The following is a 21,788-nucleotide window of genomic DNA, read 5'->3' as shown; positions in this document are numbered from 1 at the left end:
GGTCAAATGCCTATCGGTGGGCAGAAGTTATTCTCTCCATTTTTTTGTGAAGGCAATATGGTTAAAGAACCATTTCTTTTTCTTGGTGATTGAGTTACCTAAATGTGTTCTTCAGTTTTCTCACTTGTGTAATGCGAATAATGAAAAATTGTTGAGGGTTAAATAATAAAATTAAGCTAAAATAATAATACTAAGCTAATGATATATGTAGAACACTTAACCCATTGCATACTGCAAGAACTCACTAGATGTTACGGGACGTAATGATGATACTAATGATGATGACGACGATGACAGCTCCTTAATTTTTGATTGACCTTAGCGGCCGAATCCATGGCTGAGTATGAGCTGGAACTATCCCTTGCATTCCCACGCTATTTCAATATAGATGAGCAACTTGGCCAAAACGTGAAACACCATGAGTCTTTCTTTCTTGACTAGTTGACCTATGCTTTTTTAAACAAAGATTTATTTAAATCTTTTAAACAAAGATTTGCACTGTGTGCAAAACAATTTGCCCATATAAAATCTCATGTGATGCTCAACATGACCCAGTGACAGAAGTGTTTTCATTCTCTGCCACATTTTACTAATAAACAGCAGAAACTCAAAGTAGTTATGGGATGTGCTACAAATCACAGAACATCAAGTGGCAAAGATGCAAATTAGAGCCCGTTTTCTGACTCTGCCCATGAGCTTTTCAGTTCTCCACCCCATTTAAATAGTGGAAAATGCACTAATGCTCTGTCACTGGCTTCATGTAACTTTTCATTTTGAACTACTTCTGGATGCTCAAGCTTCCTTCTGGTTTCTAATGAATTTGTTATGTCATCTTATGAGAATGTTGTTAACCTTTGGCCTCAGGCTCTGATGATTCTTGACAACCTCTTATTTTTCCTCCCCTGTAAAAATTATTCTATCATCACAGGATGTCTGGAAAATTAAAAAAAAAAAAAAGTCCCACAATTCCCATTCTTTATCACTGGTGTTTATTTCCTTTGTTTCCTTGTTCCTTCCTATTTATTCCACAAATATTTATTGACAAATAGGTATGGATACCATATGTTAAGTATTTTGTTAATTGCTGAGAATAAAGAGACATTAATTGAATTTCTAAACTTGCTTTCATCTTCCTACTTCCTTTCTCTCTCATTTCCATTACAGAACTTATTTTCCCTTTGAATTCCTTCAATTGTATTGCTAAAATACTTTGTTAATTCATTCATATACAAAACATTTTTTACACATATAACTAATACAACAGTTTTTTCTGCCCATCTATCTTAATGAGAACAATCATATGCATGCTGTTTAAATTGTCTCCCCCCCCCCTTTTTTTTGCATAGGAGTCCTTATTTATTCAAGTTGACTTATATACTCTATATAATCTACTGAATCAAAATCAACAATCTCTTTTTAAAAGTGGTCTCAAGGTCCACACTTTACCTTTATTCCGTTTAATTTAACTAAAAACTAAGTCCATCTATTTCTCAAAACTCTATGAACTGACTACTAATTTAATGCCAAAAGGGAACCATGGAAATAAAAGTTGCATTCCTATAACCACACCAAAGTCAGTCTGGAGTTGGACTTCTTTGTAAACTTGTTTGGTTAAAGTTGTAGGCATATGGGGCTTACTGTTCACATGGGGGAAGAAGGTACAACAGTCATGCCAACTCCTTCAAATCCAGAAGTTTTTACTTTTTCCTCATCCTCTTTAAATTCTCATGTACAATTATTGACATTTCTCTATTTTGATAATAAAATTCTGCGATCCAGGACTAGGTCATCTCTTCGGAAACCTGTTGTACTGTAATGATTTCTACAGAGAGATTCTCATTGTAAGATAATACACCATTCATTTTCCAAGAAGAAACACGTAAGAGAAAAATAAAAGATTAATTTAAAACGTCCCCAATTTAAACTTGTTTAAAGCCAGTAAGACCCAATCCTCTATGGGTGAGATTAAAGCTTACCTAAGGTCTTGGTAGTGAGGTGGATGCTGTGGGCAGGTTTAAATGGGGTCAGGAAAATCGTCCTTTTAAATTATAATATCCTTAAGAAAAATATAAACTGATGCATTCTTTTTTGCTAGGCTCCCTGCTAATCATGCAGTCAGTTGTATAAGCTACTGCTTTACTGAACGTATTCCTCATTCCAATGATGTGCAGTACGGTGACACCAAAAGTGTTGAATGGCGTATCTTTTAAGTGTAATAACATCAGGAAATTCGATCTGGTTCATAAAAATGGAAAAGACAGGATCAGGACATACATTCCCTCCAAGAAATGGCATGTAGTCGAAATGACATATATTAGTTTTATAAGAAAGTTTCTTGCCTTGGAGAGTGCAGCGTTCAGCTTGCATGGCACCATATACTGTCACATATGAAGTATGATACAGCTTAAGTAGCCAACTCTCTCATTTCACACTGCCCTGCTCAGACACTTATTTATATACTGTAAGAAATTCTACATTCTACAACTAAAGGACCTTGTAGAAGGCTCAGAGGAGATGTATGAACCAATTAAAGGATTGAAAATAAGCCATACAAGGCAAGATGAAAGCAAGTGGGCTTTATTTGGCCCACAAACGTACACTTATGTTTTCATATGTCCATTTAGGTTTTCCATGTTTCCACAGAGGAAAAACCCATAAAACTGGAAATAGGCTAGAGCAATAGAGATTTAGGTTAGATAAAAGAAAGAATGTCTGGGTGCATGAGGTCCTTAGACCGGTTCTGATGTGGGGAATAAAAGCCCTGATCATTGCTGGTTGGGATAGATTTGTTATGATACCATTTGAATACGAGGACATGAATCGGACAACTCCTTCCTAGCCCTATGCTTTTAAGAAACATCAGTTTAATATTAGTATAATTATTAGCATATGGATTTTCTTAGCATAAATAGGAAATATAACAAAATTGTCACCAACAAGTTACTCCATTGAAGGGTTAAAGGCATAAAAACTTTTGCATTTGAGAAAAGTTCATTACTTAGTGAATTTGATTCTTTTTTTTTTTAAGCCATGATTTTTTCCCCCTCCTGGGTGGCAGTTTTAGGACTTTTTTATTTTTTAAAGAGGTGCTATAAGATTCTGTCTAAAAGTAGCCTTCTACTGGACATATTTCATACTTCACTCTGCATAATTATTATTACTTGAGAAGGTGATGTAGTGTAAAGATATCTGAATTACGAAGCAGGGTTCCTCTGTTATCTCTTCCACTAGTTCGCAGTATGACCTTGGACAGGTCATGTTTGAATGTCATTCCTCAGCTGTCTTGTGGAAACCTCAGGACAGTGCTTCAAGAAGTGATCTCTTATGAGATCTTTCCTTCCTTGAAATTCTTTTGGATTAGGAATTCAAATTGTGAATTATTAAGAATTATGAATTCTTTTCAATTACGATCATGAAATCATAATTTAGGTAAGTCAGCATTTTATTTTTAACATGCTTAACAATAGATTTTTTTTAATACTTAAAGGTAATAACATATCTTAATTTGTTAATGAATAGTTAAAATTCACCAAGATAATTCATTCTAGCATAGAATTCAGTAAGTTAGCTAATGCAACAAATGGTCACCTTGTACTGTGTGAAAGTTTAGAATTAAAACACTTGATTTCTTATGATCCAACTGTCAAATGGCTCTCATCTTTCATTTGTTACGTTTGGTGGTCATTTAATTGATTTGGAGATACGCCTGAATATTTATGCCCTTTACATGCCATCCCACATTGTTTCTTTAAAATAATTATTTTCATTTTTCAATCTTCGGAAATATAAATGTAACAGGATGCTATGCATTGCAAGTCCATTTTATTTCAGTCATTGCTAGATTTCTTACTTCATATAGTACAGGCTTAAACATTTAAGATACCTTAAAGAGACTACAGCCCCAGAGAAATCTAATTTTATGATTATATGAATTATGAATACATGAATACATGCTTGGTTTTTCATATGACTGTAGTGATTTCCAGCTGCCTTAAAATGATAATAACGAATGTCATTGTCATTCAGATTTATTTTAATTATTCACAAATATTCACACAAATATGACCTAGGCAGTGAATCTAGGAAAGTCCTTATAAACTAAGTCCAACTCTAACATTTAAAGTGTTTGAAAGTCAGATTAAATACTATTTAGGATAGAAATAATTTTTGAAGTTTCGTGTGTTTACCTGTTTCTTAATGAAACATTTAAGTTGTACACTAACAGCTTGAGCTGTGGTTGAAACCGGTTTGGGGAACTACTGAGGAGTCTAATCTTAATATGTTTACATGCCACAGAATATTCTCTGGAGATACATCATCAAGAAAAGTCAGTCTGGTGCTATCTACTCTCCCTGTTGGCAAAAGAAGGGAAGATAAAAAGAAATCACTTACCCCTCACACTTAAGTGTGAGCATATGTATTTGTTTTGCATTGTGCCATCTAACAGGAAACCTGGTCTTATTCATCAAAAAGTTAAGAGAAAAAGGGATTAAAATAAACTCTTCGTTCATGGAGGAAAAGAGTAAAATCTCTGTGGAGCCTGTTTTAGAATTGACATTGTGCTAAAACAATTTGACTCACAGTTCCTCCTCACTAAACATTTTCCACTTCTAACTTCACAGCTGAGCTCCACAACTTAGGAAATCACCACGCAGTGCAAGATGCTAGCCTTTCTGTCAAACTTTCTGCCTCTTCAAAGATTGCCTCGACATACAAAGACAGAGAGTCCACAGCGTCTTACCTAGACAACGAGGAGCTGAAACGCCCAGGCATGACATTGTTCAACGCTCAGGCTAGGCAAGAAGTCCGTCCCCGTTAGTTCCTCCAAAATATAAGTTCACGTTTTCGTGGTTGAGATCATGGCTCTATTCTAAGCAGTTTTACGCAGTGTGTGATTCTAACAAAAACACCCTCTGCAGCTGGAGGGAGCCTCAGTTAAAGCAGGAGTCTGTCAAGGCGTTCCTAGTGACTTCTGTCCACTAAATTCAGACTGATGTTTTGCGAAAGGGGCCTCCACAAGCAGGCCCAGATTGCCTGGGAAGCATTTCCTGCCTCGGAGCAGTGCATGTGAGAAAGAGTGCACGAAGCAGAGGGAGGGGGGCCGAGCACAGCCCGCCTGGGCGTTTTAGGAGTTCTGATTTTACACAGAACTGAAGTGAGTTTGTCAAAGCTCTTGAGGTGATTAGCTGGAGAGTCATAAAGTCGTAGAGCTTTCTCTATCCTACACTGCTGATGAATAAAAAAAAAAAAAAAAAAGGAAAGAAAACAGTTTTTTCCTTCCTCTACAGCATTTCCACTATATTAAATGCATGTGCACAACTTAATCCAAATACCTTTGCCGTTCTCCTCTCAAATGATCTCTTAGGAGAGCAAGATGAATTTAGGTGTTTTAAAAACGGTAATCCCCTAAACGCAAAACTTTTTTCTTTTCTTTTTTTTTTTTAACCCTACTTACAAGTTAAAATGCTACAGCCCTGCATACTGTACCTGACAAGATCTGTGAGGATAATCCCGAGAAGCCAGGAGATAGAACGTTGCCTTCAAACCCCTCCAATCCCAGGAATCCTTCACAGAATTAAAGTAGTTTCTGTCATGGCACATGCAGCTTTACCTCCAGTCAGAATCCTCCAGTTACACAAGCGCAGGGCTGGGAGAGCAGGAGACAGACTCCATCTTGATCCCATTACAGTCTTGCTGACATTAAGTACTTGCAAGTTCTTCCATCCAGCATGACAGAGTCCCTGAATCACATCTCCAGAGCAGCTCACGGTATCTGCACCCTTTGTCCGACACAAATTTTGTGAACTATCATCTGTTTATCTTTTCTGCTTTCTTGTGCCTCCACTGAATGACTTCCTCCTAGCCGTTTCAGGCTGGGAACTTGGACTACCATTTGGTTTTGATTAAAACCAGACAGCCAACTCTGGAGAATTTAGGGAATAAGCTAATGGAAACTGCAAATATGGCTTTAATTAGTGCATCAATTAATAATAGATGTTAGCTCGTCTTATAATAAGATGACACAAATATCAACGCAGAGGAAGCTCAAGTCCTTTCAGGAAAGAAGTTATACCAATTCTCATTCCTTTATGACCCAGAATTCTCTTTAGGGAAAGTGGAAGGAAAGGAGAGGGATGTGGCCTTAGGACATCCAGGTTGTGCAGAGGCCAGTGGAGCCGCTTTGTTGTTTATACCAGAGAAACAGGAAACAGTATCTCTGAGTTTAATTATCTTGCTTGGTTGAAATTGCTCTGTAATGTCTCCCTTCTACTTTATTTACAATAAGTGGATTCTCTTGTTATTTATGACCTAAGCATTTTTTTTTTCTGTGACTAGTGATTACATCAATCTGATTATTGGGTCTACGTGCAGCTTACAAATTTCTAGAGATTTCCCGTAATGGGAATTATGCAAACAAATCCAATTTCAATATGATAAATGAATAACATATAGAAAGGTACAAGAAACATTAAACTTTTTAGCCTTAAGAGTCACCCTGTACGTCTCTGACATTGTAAGTAGTTTTCATTGCTGGCTTCTGTTTCAGTTGGCTCTAACTTTTATAAAGACTGACAGATAACTAGATATCACAACGGCCATCTTTTTAGTATCCCCAGAGATAGTGGGTAGCTGATAACCTGAAGAAGTATGATGAGATAGCTACGATTTCTTTTCTTACTGGATAGATAACTAAAATCTCTCAGAAGTAATGCAAATCATGGACTATTAGAGAAATATGAAATAGCAAGACAAAAAGACTGCATATGAATTTAAAGATGAGAAGCATTCAAGTAAAAACATGTGGGCAGAAAAGCAAGTGTTAGAAGTTTATAGAAAAACATGAGTGATTTAAAAAATGAGCATTTAGATTCCTTTAATGTAACCTTCAACTACATGGCAAGAAGGAAGTCCATAATTTCATAAATCCTTTGAAGACTTACTATATTCATATTGAAAATACTTCCACTGAAACTATGCCCATTTACTGTTACCAATCTTTTTGTGTGCTCTTATTTTTTTTAAGTTTATTTATTTTTGAGCGACAGACACACACACACACACACACACACACACACACACACACAGCACTAGCGGGGGAAGGACAGAGAGAGAGAGAGGGAGACATAGAATCTGAAGCGGGCTCCACACTGTCAGCACAGAGCCTGATACGGGGCTTGAACTCAGAAATCCCGAGATCATGACCTGAGCCGAAGTTGGAAGCTTAACCAGTTGAGCCACCCAGGCGCCCCCGTGTGTGCTCTTATTTTTCTTTTAAATATAAAGCATTGGAAATTTGTGGAATTATTTTTCTCAGAATCACACGATGAAAAGTGACCAAGTGCACACCACAACTCAGATTTTCTGACTCCAGATTTTGTGTCTTTTCCATCCTCGGAGAGTTCCACTGCCTGTCTTGACTCACACTTACTTGCTGTATGAAATTAGGAAGACTGAAACTTTCTGAGTTTCAGATCCCCCTTTAAAAATAGAGACAGCCCTACATAACTCACAGATTGGAACACAGGATTCGCTTTATATACACATATATTTATAAATTTATATTTATTTCCCTCAGGAAAATACTGGAGCAGAATGGAATGGGAATTGATGTAAGTTCTTTCCTAAAATAACTTGTTTATCTCTATCTCTATCTCTGCCTCTGGGCTTCTGGTTTTCTAGTAGACAGTAGGCGCTCAATAAATATTAGTACCCTAATTCTTAGCAAGCTTCTCCTCATGAGTGACATAATCCCCCCTTCATACAATTTTGTCTTGCCCTGTTTCCATTGGCCTGAGGAAACAACAAAACCCTATTCACATACATTTATAAATGCCTTTTTAGAGATCTAGACACTCTTAACAGTAATTTTCTCCTTAAAGTTCTCTTCTCTAAACAAACAAGACTTCATGCTTTATTCTATTATTAGAAGGATTACTTCCCAAATCTTTAATCACTCTTATTTATTTTTCATCCTTCAGTTGCCTGACTCCAAACAAATCTCAAAACTTATATTCTCATGAAGGCTTTACCAAATATGAGTATAAAGATAAATAATGAGATAATTTCCTAAATATTTAACATAGTGTCAGGCACACAGAAGTGGTCCAAAGTATTTGTCCCTTTCTCCTTTCTGCATGTAATCTAAATACATCAGTTCCTTACACGTTTCCTTATTACTCTGAGCTAGATCACTAATAAAATATGGTATAGAGGCCGTTAGAAAGCTGAAAATAGAGTATGAGCATAGGAGTCAGGCTCCAGAACTAACAATCATGATGACCCTGTGCAAGTTACGAAAGTCATGTGAGCCTCAGTTTTATAACCTCTGGATCTAAGGATTTTTCAAAATTAGAGATGATAGTCCATGTAAAGCCATTGTGGCTGAGGCGGTATTCATTTTTAACTAGGATTATTTTCACCCTTTATTGTCCTCTCTCATCCTTACTTTGCCCTCTGTGATAATTAAAACAAACAACTCATCAGTCTTTTGAACTCTGAATTAAATGTATGCATTTGCAACATTTTTACTGGTGGAGGAATTATGTACTTATTTTTAATGTGTGTTTATTTTTGAGAGAGAGACAGAGAGAGAGAGGGAGAGGAGTAGGGCAGAGAGAGAGGGAGACACAGAATCCGAAGCAGGCTCCAGGCTCTGAGCTGTCAGCATAGAGCCTGATGCGGGGCCCCAACTCATAAACTATGATATTATGACCGGAGCCAATGTCAGATGTTTAACTGAGCCACTCGGGCACCCCAACATTTTTTTTAAGAAAAGAGAATAGCAGGGGTGCCTGGGTGACTCAGTCAGTTAAGTGTCCAATTCCTGATCTCGGCTCCAGTCATGATCTCGAGGTTTGTGGGTTCAAACCCCACGCTGGGAATCTGTTTCTCCCTCACTCTCTGCCCCTCCTCCACTCTCTCTGTGTCTCTTTCTCAAAATAAATAAATAAACTTAAAAAAAAAAGGAAGAATAAGGAATAGAAGTGATTGTGAAGATCAACTTTCTTCCCAGGTACTAGGACTAAATAATACCCACTGGCTATGACTGACCAATTCCCAGGTGTCTTCACGAACTCTGCACCTCAACTTCTTTTACGGGGTTGCTCAAGGACTCTCATGTAGTCCAACAACCCCTCAGCTGTGCAAAGCCAGATCTATCCTGTGCAAAGAATGCTTTACTCTTTGTAACTTGAGTAGCAAGCATCATTAGTTCAGCACCCACATTTATCATTTGTCACATTGTGAGTGCAAGTAAAGTTTGATTCTTTCCATTTTTAGGAAGGAATAGCATCATTAGAATGGCAAACTCATAATTAATACATAGATAGAGGGAATGAATGTCTTTAAAGCACTTCAGAAGTATTCACACATATGCACTTAGTGTGATAAATGTAGGAGCACTCTGTCTATGAAAATCAATCCTCTAAAATCTGTATTTAACAACGTTGCCTGCGGCTTATTAGAGTTATCACATGTGTGTCAAAGCAGTAAAAACAATATATTCAAGATTTATAATTAAGTTTTAAAGTATTTAAAATTTTTTTTTAAAGTTTATTTATTTTTGAGAGAGAGAGAGAGAGACAGAGTGTGAGCAGGGGAGGGGCAGAGAGAAAGGGAGACAGAATCCAAAGCAGGCTCCACGCCCTGAGCTGTCAACACAGAGCAGGACACGGGGCTCAAACTCATGAGCTGTAAGATCATGACCTAAGCCAAAGTCAGATGCTTAACTGACTGAGCCACTCAGGCACTCCTAAAGCGTTTTTCTATGTGCTTTTTCCAATAGTTCATTTTGATAGACATACACCCATTTAAGAAAAAAAATAGTTTTGTGGTTTGCATCTAATAATACACATGTACATTAGGGTTTTTTTTTTAAATCAATCTTGTCAAACTTGTGTCAAACTCACTTTCACTAAACATTTAGCATTAATCCATAAATATTTATTAAAGGAACATAATTAAGTTTGATGATAAACTAACCAAAGGATCTGTCATATAAATTCTCCAAAACTAATTGTACCTGTCTCTTGGATGATTATGTTCATTATTTCCCTTCATTGAAAATTATTAAAACCCAAGAATAATTATAAAGAAAAAAGTATCTTGACAAATTGCAAATAGCTTACACAATAATCTGAGCAAGTATTAAAAAATTATAGTTTGCACAAACGCAATAGTGTATATGGTTTTAGAAACTGACAATTCTCCCTGTCTGTCCAGTAGGGCCAGGATGCTGTCAGAAGCATGAAGATCCCAAGCCACCCATGACTTGTTTTAGAGAGGTCTGGGTGTGTCCAGCCAGTAGAGGCTAAGGTTGTTTCTATGTCACACAAGGAATTTGTTCCATGTGAAAACATAAGCTAACATCACCATGCAGCACGCTTCAGCATCCTTGCGAAGCATCATAATAACATCCTCATTTCACGGCCAAAAATGTCTCTATATCTTCAGCCAATTCAAAAAATGTTCCTCTTCACTTTGGGCCTGGAGTTCACACTCTATTCTAGCTTCTCTTACAGTTCTTTCAAATGAGGCCACACATTGTCTCTTACCTGCTCTGTGCACCTGGGAAAGAGGTGAAAGTGCCTGTGTCCAGGTGCCTTCTCTGGGATAAAATCTATGATCCACTTAAAACTCTGTCCGTGGAGAGTCACTCTACCTTACACTTTACCCCATACTCTAGAGTACAGGCCACATTCCTACCACTGTGAGAATGAGGGGGGGTCATGAAGTTGTTACAAAGGCTTATGTCCTTGAAGGAATATGCCTTCCATTTCTATTAAATATACTTTTTTATATTTTCTCCTTTAAAATAGAACTGTTTGTGGGGGAACCTGGGTGGCTCAGTCAGCTGGGTGTCCGACTCTTGGTTTCGGCTCAGGTCATGATTTCATGGCTCATGTGTTTGAGCCCTGCATCAAGCTCTGGGCTGACAGTGTGGATGGAGCTTGCTTGGGATTTTCTCTCTCTCCCTTTCTCTGCTCCTCCCCTGCTTATGCTCTCTCTTTCAAAATAAATAACTTTTAAAGTAGAACCATTTGAGAGCCTCCGTATATACAAGTAAATATACTTAATATCTATCCACACATTCAACTAATATTTCTTTCTATTTATTATATTCACGGTACTGTTATGTACCTGGGATGCATCATTAAAAACAACCAGATTAAAAAGAAATGAAATAGAACAAACAATTCTAAAATTTGTATGGAACCAGAAAAACCCCCACAAATAGCCAAAGTAGTGTTGAAAAAGAAAACCAAAGCTGGAGACATCACAATTCCAGACTTCAAGCTGTATTACAAAGCTGTAATCACCAAGACAGGATGGTACTACCCCAAAAACAGATACATAGACCAATGGAACAGAATAGAGAACCCAGAAATAAACCCACAAATGTATGGCCAACTAATCTTTGACAAAGCAGAAAAGAATATCCTATGGAATAAAGACAGTCTCTTCAGCAAGTGGTGCTGGGAAAACTGGACAGCCACATGGAGTAAAATGAACCTGGACCACTTTGTTACACCATACACAAAAATAAACTCAACATGGATGAAAGACATAAATGTAAGACAGGAAACTATCAAAATCCTAGAGCAGAAAACAGGCAACGACTTCTTTGATCCCAGCCACAGCAACTTCTTACTTGATGTGTCTCCAGAGGCAAGGGAAACAAAAGCAAAAATAAACTATTGGGACCTCATCAAGATAAAAGTGTCCTGCACAGTGAAGGAAACAATCAGCAAAACCAAAAGGCACACTATGGAATGGGAGAAGATATTTGCAAATGACATAGCAGATAAAGGGTTAGTATCCAAAAATCTATAAAGAACTTAACAAGCTCAACACCTAAAAAGCAAATAATCCAGTGCAGAAATGGGCAAAAGACATGAATAGACACTTTTCCAAAAAAAAAAGACATACAGATGTCAGACACATGAAAAGATGCTCACCATCACTCATCATGAGGGAAATATAAATCAAGTGAGATACCACTTCACACCTGTCAGAATGGCTAAAATTAACAACTCAAGAAACAACAGATGTCGGTGAGGATGAGGAGAAAGGAGAACCCTTTTGCACAGCTGGTGGGAATGCAAACTGGTGCAGTCACTCTGGAAAACAGTATGGAGGCTCCTCAAAAAATTGAAAATAGAACTACCCTATGATGCAGCAATTTCACTACTAGGTATTTATCCAAAGGATACAGGAGTGCTGGTTCAAAGGGGCACATGCACCCCAATGTTTATAGCAGTGCTATCGACAATAGCAAAATTATGGAAAGAGCAAAACTGTCCATCGACTGACGAGTGGATAAAGAAAATGTGGTATATATATGTACCATGGACTATTACTCAGTGATCAAAAAGAATAAAATCTTGTCATTTGCAACAATGTGGATGGAACTAGAGTGTATTATGCTAAGTGAAATAAGTCGGTCAAAGAAAAACATATCATATGATTTCACTCATGTGGAATGTAGGAAACAAAACGGATGAACATAGGACAAGGGAAGCAAAAATATTATAAAAACAGAGAGGGAGGCAAACCTCTTAAATACAGAGAACAAACTAAGGATTGCTGGAGGGGTGTTGGTAGAGGATGGGCTAAAGTGAGGAACTATTAAATTCTATTCACGAAATCATTATTACCCTATATGTTAACTAAGTTGGTTTTAAATTTAAAAAAAACATAATAAAGAAAAAGAAATGAAAGAACTTTCCCCTCAAGGAGTGTAAATGGGAGGCAGGGGATTGGTAATCAACAATAAAAATAATAAGTAAATTATGTAGTATATGGATAATTACTGGGGAGAACAGAAAATGTAAAGCATGATAAAGAATATGGGGCGGGGGGTGGGGGATGCCTGGGCTCAGTTGGTTAGGCATCTGACTTTGGCTCAGGTCATGAGCTCATGGCTTGTGAGTTCGAGCTCCACGTCTCTGTGCTGACAGCTCAGAGCCTAGAGTCTGCTTCGGATTCTGTGTCCCTGTCTCTCTCTGCCCCTCCCCCATTCATGCATGCTCTTGTGCGTGTGTTCTCTCTCTCTCTCTCTCTCTCTCTCAAAAATAAACATTAAAAAAAAAAAGAATATGGGGAATGAGGGTTGAGGGATGATCACATTCCAGAATTAAATAAGAGATATCAGGGTAGGTCTCACCAAGGGACTTTCTAGTAAAGATTTTTAGAAGATGAAGGAGATGGCTATACAGGTATTGGGGTCACAGAGTTTCAAGTGGAATAAACAGGTCCTAAGGAAGAACGTGCCTGGCTATTTCCAAAAATAGCAAGGTGATCAATATGGTTGAAGGAGAAAGGGGTAGAGAGCTAGAAGATGCACTCAGGGAGGTAAGGAGGAACAGGTTAAATAGTATCTTCAAAGGACTTTGGCTTTGAGGGACTGAAAAGTGGAGTCCTTGTCAGATTTTGAGCAGAGGAGTGGTAAGGTCTGCTTTACATTATAATATGGTCACTCTGGCTGGTGTTGTAAGAATAGGCTGAAAGGGATAGGGGGCCAAAGCAGGGAGGCCAGTTAGGAGGTCACTATGGGGGGTAATCCAGGTGAGAGACATGGTAGGTGGCTCAAATGAAGGTGAGAAAGTTCAGGTGTAAAATTTTTCTTTGGTATTTAGTGGCAAGAGTGTTTCCTAAGGAATTAAACTTGCTGCATGAGAAGAAAAGATGAAAAAACCTCTTGAGCAATTCAAGGATAAAGTTGCCATCATATGAGTAAGAGAAGGCTCTCAGTGGAGTAAATTTTATATCATATGGAGAAGAATTTTAATTTTAGATGTATTACATCTGAGATGCTTATTAAACTTTTCTAATAGAAACACCAAGGATCCAATTGGATATATGAATTCTAGTTTGGAAGAGAGGTCTAGCTGGAAAAATAAATTTGCAAGTCTTGAACACAGAGTTGGAATTTACAGCAAAAGACAGATCACTGAGTGAATATAAATAAAGAGAAGGGGCACCTGGGTGGCTCAGTCAGTTAAGTGTCCAACTTCAGCTCAGGTCATAATCTCGCAGTTTGTGAGTTCGAGCCCCGCATCGGGCTCTGTGCTGATAGCTCAGAGCCTGGAGCCTGCTTCAGATTCTGTGTCTTCCTCTCTCTCTCTCTGCCCCTCCCCACCTCATGCTCTCTCTCTCTCTCAAAAATAAATAAAAATGTTTAAGAATTAAAAAAAGAAGAGGAGAAAGAACTAATTGGCCATTGGATATAATAATGTAGAAGTCACTATTGATAATGTCAGGAATAAGCTCAGAGAATCATGTGGACAAAAGTCTAGTTAGTATGTTTTGAAAGAGAATTTGAGGAAAGGAATTGGAGATACAAGTAGAGTCAATGTTTTTGAAATATTACTGCAGAGGGGAGCAAACACATGGTATGGTAATAGTGTGAGAAGTTTTTATCAGGATGGGAGAATGAACAAGATGCTTGCATAGTTTTGTTTTGTTTTGTTTTTCCGTCAGTATGGCATCTTCCCCAAGGGAGGGAAAAGATGATGTAGAGAAGAGTGGAGAAATGCTGGAGTGTTCTTTTGAATAAGGAAGAGAACTTGGGATTTAGTGCACAGAGACTAATTTTACATGGGAGGATGACACAGGTGAAAAGTTGGTATTTAGTGCCAAGGTCATGAGCTATGATTTAGTCACTCAGCACACCTCAGTGAACCACTATCATGGTTTGCATTATTATTCAATTTAAATTTTTTCGCTGCTCTTGGTCACATGAAAATGATACCCATAAGAGACAGTCGTCTAATAGATAGTAGTTGAGGACCAAAAACCATGAAAACTTGGCCAATATGCTTGTCTGTGTGATTGTTTTTAATCCCACCTCCTGTATTTCTATGATAGAACCTGGTACTACCAGGTATAGGACTTTCCCCCCAGCACCATGCAATCCAATTCCATCCCTTAAAGCTACAAAGGTCCCGCTTTTGTGCTTCATCTTTAGATAGCATGTTTTTGCTGTTGTTTTCCGGTTGTCTTGCCAATTATCTTCATTTTTATTTCTCATCTGTCAATTCCTCAGATTCTTGTTACTTTTGGCATTTCTCCTGTGTTTTTTCTTCCCTTTATTGAGATATAATTTCCACACAATAAACTGCATATTTAAAGTCTATAATTTCATCGGTTTTGACAAATGCATATTCCTGTAATACCATCGCCACCATCAAAATAATGAATACATCATATTCATCACCTCTAACTTTCCTTGTGCCTGTCACCCAATCCTTTTGCTCCTTTCTCCCCCCCGACCACCAAGCAACAACAGATTCTCTTTCTGACATTGCAGATTAGTTTAAATTTTCTAGATATTTATCTACATGAAATCATCTGTATGTATTTTCTTCTGGATTCTTAGCATAATTATTTGAGATCCATCCATGTTGTTGCACGTATCAATGGTCCATTCCTCTTCATTGATGAGTAGCATTACATTATAAGGATATAGCATTCACAGTTTATCCACTTATCTGTTAATGTACATTTGGGACAATATCATTGGGACAAAATTATTTGACTATTACAAACAAAACTGTTATAAACATTCACGTACAAGTCTTTGTATGCATATCTGCTTTTATTTCCTAGGAGCGAGTGGTAGATTCATTTGACAGGCGTATTTTTAAATTTTAGGAACTGACAAACTGTTTTCTAAGGTAGATGCTCCATTTTATATTTCCATCAGAAGTTTCTGTTGTTCCACATTGCATGCTGACAATGGGATGATTAATTCTAGCCACTCTGATAGATGTATAGCTGTATCTCCTTAGCATTTTCCTAATGACTGATGCTTATTTATCACCAGCATGTCTTCAGTGAAATGTTTGTTCAAATATTTTGTCCATTAAAAAATTTTGATTTGTTGCTTTCCTTATGACTGAGTTGTGAGAGATCTCTGTGTATTCTGCATACAAGTTTTTTATCAAGTAACTGAAAATATTTTTTCCCAGTCTAGATTGTCTTTCATTTTTAATAGTGACTTTTGGGAAGGAGAAATTCCTAATTTTGATAAATTAAAAAGTTATCAGGTTTTTTTCTTTTATAGATTGTGTTTCTGGTCTCATGGCAAGGAAATTAGTTTTCTTGGTATCGCAAATATTTTCTTCTATACTTTAAGCTAGAAGTTTTATGATTTTAGATTTTATATTTAGGGTCTTTGCTACATTTAAAGTTAATTTGTCTCTATCTCTCTTGCTCCCTCTCTGCCCCTCCCACACGTGCACACACAAGCTCTCTCTCTCAAAATAAATAAGTAAAACTTTTAAAAAACAATTAAAAAAATAAAGTTACATGGCGAGAGTATGATCAAAGGGTTTTTTTTCCCTTTTTATAAAATGGATATCCAATTATTCTAGCACCATTTGTGACAATCCTTTTCCACAGAAGGTCTTTGTCACTTTAACAAGAATTAATTGACCAAATATGTGTGGTTCAATATCTAGACTCTATTAAGTCCCATTGATCTATTTGTCTTTCAGAATACCACATACCATTGATTATAGTAACTTTCCAGCAAGTTTTTAAATCAATTATTGTAAATATTGCTACTTGTTCTTTTTAAAAGTCGTTTTGGATTAGCTAGACCATTGCATTTCCACATGAATTTTAGAAGCACCTTGTTCATTTCTACAAACAAACAAACAAACAAACAAACAAACAAAAGCAAAGAGCAAGCCTGTTGGGATCTTGATCAATTTAGTATTTAAAACAAATGAGAAAGAATTAACATCTTAATAATATTGAGTCTTCTTTTCCAATGAACACAATGCATCTCAAACCTTAGATTTTTAATTTCTCTTGTCAGTGTTTTGTACTTTTGTCTGTAATAGTCTTGCACATTTTTGCCAGATTTATCTATATGATGCTATTATAAATGATGTCTTAAAAATTTCCATTTCCAATTGTTTATTACTGTTATAGAGAACACAACTCATTTGTATATATTGACTAGTATCCTGCAAACTTGCAAAACTCATTAACTAGACCTAGTAGCTTTTTTGAAGATCCCTAAGATTTTCTAAATAAGTGATCATGTTGTATGTGAATGAAGACACTTTTGCTTGTTCTTTTCCAATCTGAATGCTTTTAATTTCTTTTTTGTTTTTGTTGCTTTATTCCATGGGCTAGAATCTGCACTGCAATACTGAATAACATAGGTGAAGTGGACATTCCTGCCTTTTCTTGAATCTAAGGGAAAAAGCATTTGTTTTTTTATCATTAATTATGATATTAGCTGCAAAGTATTTTTGTAGATGCCTTTATCAGGGTGAGGAAGTTCCCTCTATTCCAGTGGTTCTTAACTGGAAGTTATTTTGTTCCCCAGGGATATTTGGAGATGTTTGAAAATATTTCTGGTCACCACAACAGGGGAAGTGATGCTCTTGACTGCAAAACATACTGTAATGCACAAGACAGCTTCCCAAAACGAATAATTACTGGACCCAGAATATTGACGATGTTGATGTTGAAAAATCCTGACCTGCTCTATTTCTAGTATGCTGAGAGTATTTTTTAATCAGTAAAGATATTGGGATCCCTTCCCCCCAATTTTTTCTGAATGAAATTTTTCTTTTTTAGTATGTATAAAGTTTTTCTTTTTTTAGTCTCTTAATAATGGCACATTTCATTGATGTTCCAATGTTAAAAGAATCTTGCATTCTTAGGATACTTTGTCATGATGTATAATTATCTTTCATATGATGTATATTTTATATATTATGTTTTATATATTATTGAATGTTTGCATCCTATGTCTAAAAGAAACAATGGTTTGTTGTCTTCTTGGTATCTTTGCTATTGATTTCTAATTTAATTCCATTATGGCTGGAAAACATACTATGGATAACTTGAATTTTTTAATGTATTGAGACTTCTTTTGTGGCTAAAACTATGATCCATTTTGGTAAATACCTTCAAAAAGGATGTGTATTATTTTTTCTTATAATGTTTTCATAAATGAAGTACCTGATCAAGGTCCAGAGAATTGAAAAAATATTCCCCACTATCATCCAAGAAGGAAGAAGTAGCATCATTTATTTATAAACTGGAGACACATCTTTAGATGTGATAACCTTTAGTTCCAATGGATTCCCACTGAGCAACCTAATATTTCCTGGAATAGAGGTTACTCTGCTCCTAGAATTTTTAAATATTACCCAGTTTAAACTCTTCATACCAGTAGGATAATAATTTATATTTGAAATAAATATCAAGTAAATATTAGTCAAATGTTTGAAAATGGAATTCAGCCAGTTTTTAAGTGTAAACAAATCCATGCATATGCCTATTTGGGCATCCAATAGAAATCATTATTTTACTTATCAATTATCAGCCTTGATAGAAGTGGCATATTAACCATTAAAAATAAAGAACACAATTAGAACTGTCCTTTAATGAAATGACATAAACAATTATTAAACTCTTGGAAATTTTTAATATTCTGTTCAATAACCAATAGGACATATTCACATTTATATAATATCACTTCTATATCCTGGTCCTAATAATTTTCTCGGATAAAACAACACACAGTATTGTGGTTTTATTTAAATGAATGTCAATGACAAAGTTTCCATTTAGCATGAAAAATGAACATTTTAAAAAGTCTTTGAAATGAAAGTTTTTGTGAAATTACATTATCTCATTTTGAGTTGGAAAAAAATAGGTTGGGCAGAACGTAGCAAAAACTTTGCCAATATTCAAATGTTAGAAACACAGTTTGAAAGAGTTTATAAAACATGTGTCATAATAGGTTTCTTTTATCCTTATGCTGGATGGTTGAATTTCACTATTAAAATAATCCTATTGTGGAACAAAATATAGCAGAGTTTCCTCTACTTATATTAGGTATTCGTGAGCCAAAGCAGAGTGTTGATTATGGCTGCCAAGTTCCTATGTAGACAAATGAATCATAGGAACACAGTAGCTATTTTATTTGGGGCCTTGCTGAGCTGCAAGATTTTTAATGAGTTAAAATAATATTTTGGGTTTTGAGTAGAAAGTGTGAACTATCAAAAACACAGACATTTGACTTCAAAGTTGAGGGCAAAAACAACTCCACATTCAAAGTCATTCTGAGCAACAGACTCACAGACCTTGGAGATCGAATCCCCTGAGGGCTGGTCTCTCTGTTTCCTTTGGACTGTGTGCGAGGGAAGCCAGTCTGATGGCACTGAAGCTTTTGAGAGATTGTTCAATTACTAGTATGTATGCCCAACAATTTGCACATAAGATAAATTGTTTTAGCTTAGATCTGAATAGCCACGAAGAGATGATTATTTGCTTCTCCTCTAGTTGGGAAGGCAACAATAATGACAATTATTGCTAAACACCAAGGAGACAGAAACCACAGATGGCACAAGATATGTAAGCAAGTAAAATAAGTGAATTAGAAGAAATATTTTTCTTAGAATGGGCCAAGTAGTTGTGTTAGCAACAATCTATTTTTTTCAAATATTAATTAGAAAAAAGAAGATCAGTTAAGCACAACAAATGTTTTTGAAAACCTACAGCGAGATTCAGTACTATTAAGGATTTTGAAGATGATTGTGACCCTTTAAAGATAATTGTACCAATTCCTTTTTAATCTTATTTTTGTATAAATATGTAGGCCTGCATGGCACCCTACACGGCATTTGTTTTTGTTTGTTTGTTTGTTTTAGCAAATAACAAATATCTATTTAAGCTTTATTTACTTATTTAGAGAGGGAGAGAGAGAGAGCAGGAGAGGGGCAGAGAGAGAAAGAGAGACAATCCCAAGCAGTCTCTCCACTGCCAGCGTGGAGCCCCATGTGGGGTTCAAACTCATGAACCGTGAAATCATGAGCTGAGCTGAAATCAAGAGTCAGATGTTTAACTAACTGAGCCACCCAGGTGCCCCACTTTTGGTATTGTTTTATTTTCCGTTTTAAGTAAACAATGTTTTAAAATTTCACTCCAGATCTTTGTTTTCCGAAGGCCTAACTCTAATATCTGCTTCTCTGTAAACACCTTGCCAGATGATCCAAAAGTGTATTTAGTTATTCTTTTTTCTGTTTTCTCTTCACACTTTACGCCTTCATTCAGACATGCCTTTTGTTTGGGGATATTGAAAGAGAAAATTGTTATAGGAATACCAAAAACTACAGATGAATACTCTCACATTTAGGAAGGTCATTCCCTGCAATGGAGAGAAGAATTTCAGGGAAAAAGAAAGCAAATAGATAAGAATAAAGAGAACCTCTATCCTGCCGGAATGATGAAACAACTAAATCCTGTAGGTCAATGGGAATGTCACTGCCAGAGTCCTGCTTTTTCCTGTATTGTAAATATATGTTACTTTTCTGCATACTAAGTTGAATCCCATCAGAGTCTCCTACTGTGAGTGCAAGGCCATGTATTACAGTTCTGTTCCTAAAACCACCCAGTTAAGAGCCAGGAAAAGAAGGGATGGAAGGTTATTAGGAAATCAGATTTGAGCATTAGTTTAATTAGATCATTTTCTCCCATCTGTACATTGGAAAGAACAGGAATTTTGATTGTTGTGGACGGTGAAGGAAGAGGGTTGGGGGAGAGGCAAGGGTAACTTAGAACAAGAGGCACATCTGTGCACAGAGGGGCTGAACATTTGTTCTGTAAAGACACTTTGGGGACTTATATAAACTGGAAGGAAACATGCTGGCATCTGAGGGAATGAAGGCAAAAGTCAAAATATGAGGCCTGTTTTGCAACTTTATTTGGACTTGACTGATGTATTATTTTTCTTTTCCCATGTCATGTTTATATGCTTTCCCTAAGTCCTCTGTGCTTACCTACCAACCTGCTGCCTTAGTCATAAGGCTAATGCATCTGTGCCTTAAGAAAAATGGAATTATGCGATGATACAGAAAGAAACTTGCTTACTGCTGAGTTTTAAAAAAAAATTCCTTGAAATGCAAACCACAAAGGAAATACCTAATTGCTTTTCTAAGAAATGGTGGAAATTGGTAGGACAAGATACTCCATTTCAGGTTTTTGCTTTCATTCTCTGAAGACATTTCTGTGTTTCTTGGCTGTGTGTGTGTGTGTGTGTGTGTGTGTGTGTGTGTGTGTGTGTGTGTGTTTCCAGAAACATGTAGCACACACTTCAGCCAGACCACATGCCTATGAGTCAATATTTCAGCTTGCATTTGTCTTAAACCGTGAAGCTCAGGGTGTAACCTAACAGAACCTGGCAGGTTGTCTGAATAGTTCTTTCACCACTTGACCCAAAATATAGTAAATCAGATGACATATTGTTCTAATTTTGCATTAGTACTCATATTTTAATAAGGAAAGGAAGAGTGTGTTCTATCAAGATTTTTGAATACAAACAAAATCTAGCTTCAGATCCAACCTATTGCAGAAATTAAACTGGAGTCACCAAATGTAGTTTGCTTTAAAAAAAACCCAAACTTGATACGTACATATTTTGGCACTTGCTATGGACTCAATTGTGTCCCCACCCTCCCCAAACTTCAAATTCATATGTTGGAGCCCTGACCCCTGATGTGATGGTATTTGGAGATGGGGCCTTTTGGAGAGGATTAGATTTATATGAGGCCACAAAGATGCAACTCTTTATGGACGTAATATTGGCATGGTGCCCTTATGAGATGAGCTCTCTCTCTCTGCCTTGCGAAAACACAGACACATAGGTGATCATCTGTATACCAGGAAGAGAGTTCTAACCTGAGCCAAATCATCCGACACCTTGATCTTGGACTTCCCAGCCTCTAGAACTATGAGAAATAAAGTCTGTTGTTTAAGCC

General features: G+C 36.6%; 1 protein-coding gene across 9 annotated transcripts in view; it reads right to left on the bottom strand.

Moving 5' to 3' along the window:
* DLC1 (DLC1 Rho GTPase activating protein) overlaps positions 1–6,118 on the bottom strand; it is a 423,086-nt gene extending 416,968 nt beyond the window's left edge. Inside the window, exons 1-2 of one of the 9 annotated variants that reach the window (XM_027077270.2) lie at positions 5,488–6,070; positions 1,977–2,235 (exon numbers count right to left, since the gene is read on the bottom strand). The gene's annotated coding sequence lies outside the window, so the exon portion shown is untranslated. Of the gene's footprint in view, positions 1–1,976; positions 2,236–4,741; positions 5,155–5,487 lie in introns of those variants that run through there. The other 8 variants (XM_027077269.2, XM_053216362.1, XM_053216363.1 and 5 more) reach the window with 8 other exon arrangements.
* Between the last annotated feature and the right edge of the window lie 15,670 nt (positions 6,119–21,788).

This window comes from Acinonyx jubatus, chromosome B1 (genome assembly GCF_027475565.1).
Source record: "Acinonyx jubatus isolate Ajub_Pintada_27869175 chromosome B1, VMU_Ajub_asm_v1.0, whole genome shotgun sequence".
Classification (NCBI taxonomy): Eukaryota; Metazoa; Chordata; class Mammalia; order Carnivora; family Felidae; genus Acinonyx; species Acinonyx jubatus.
This window is presented reverse-complemented; position numbering and strand designations above follow the sequence as displayed.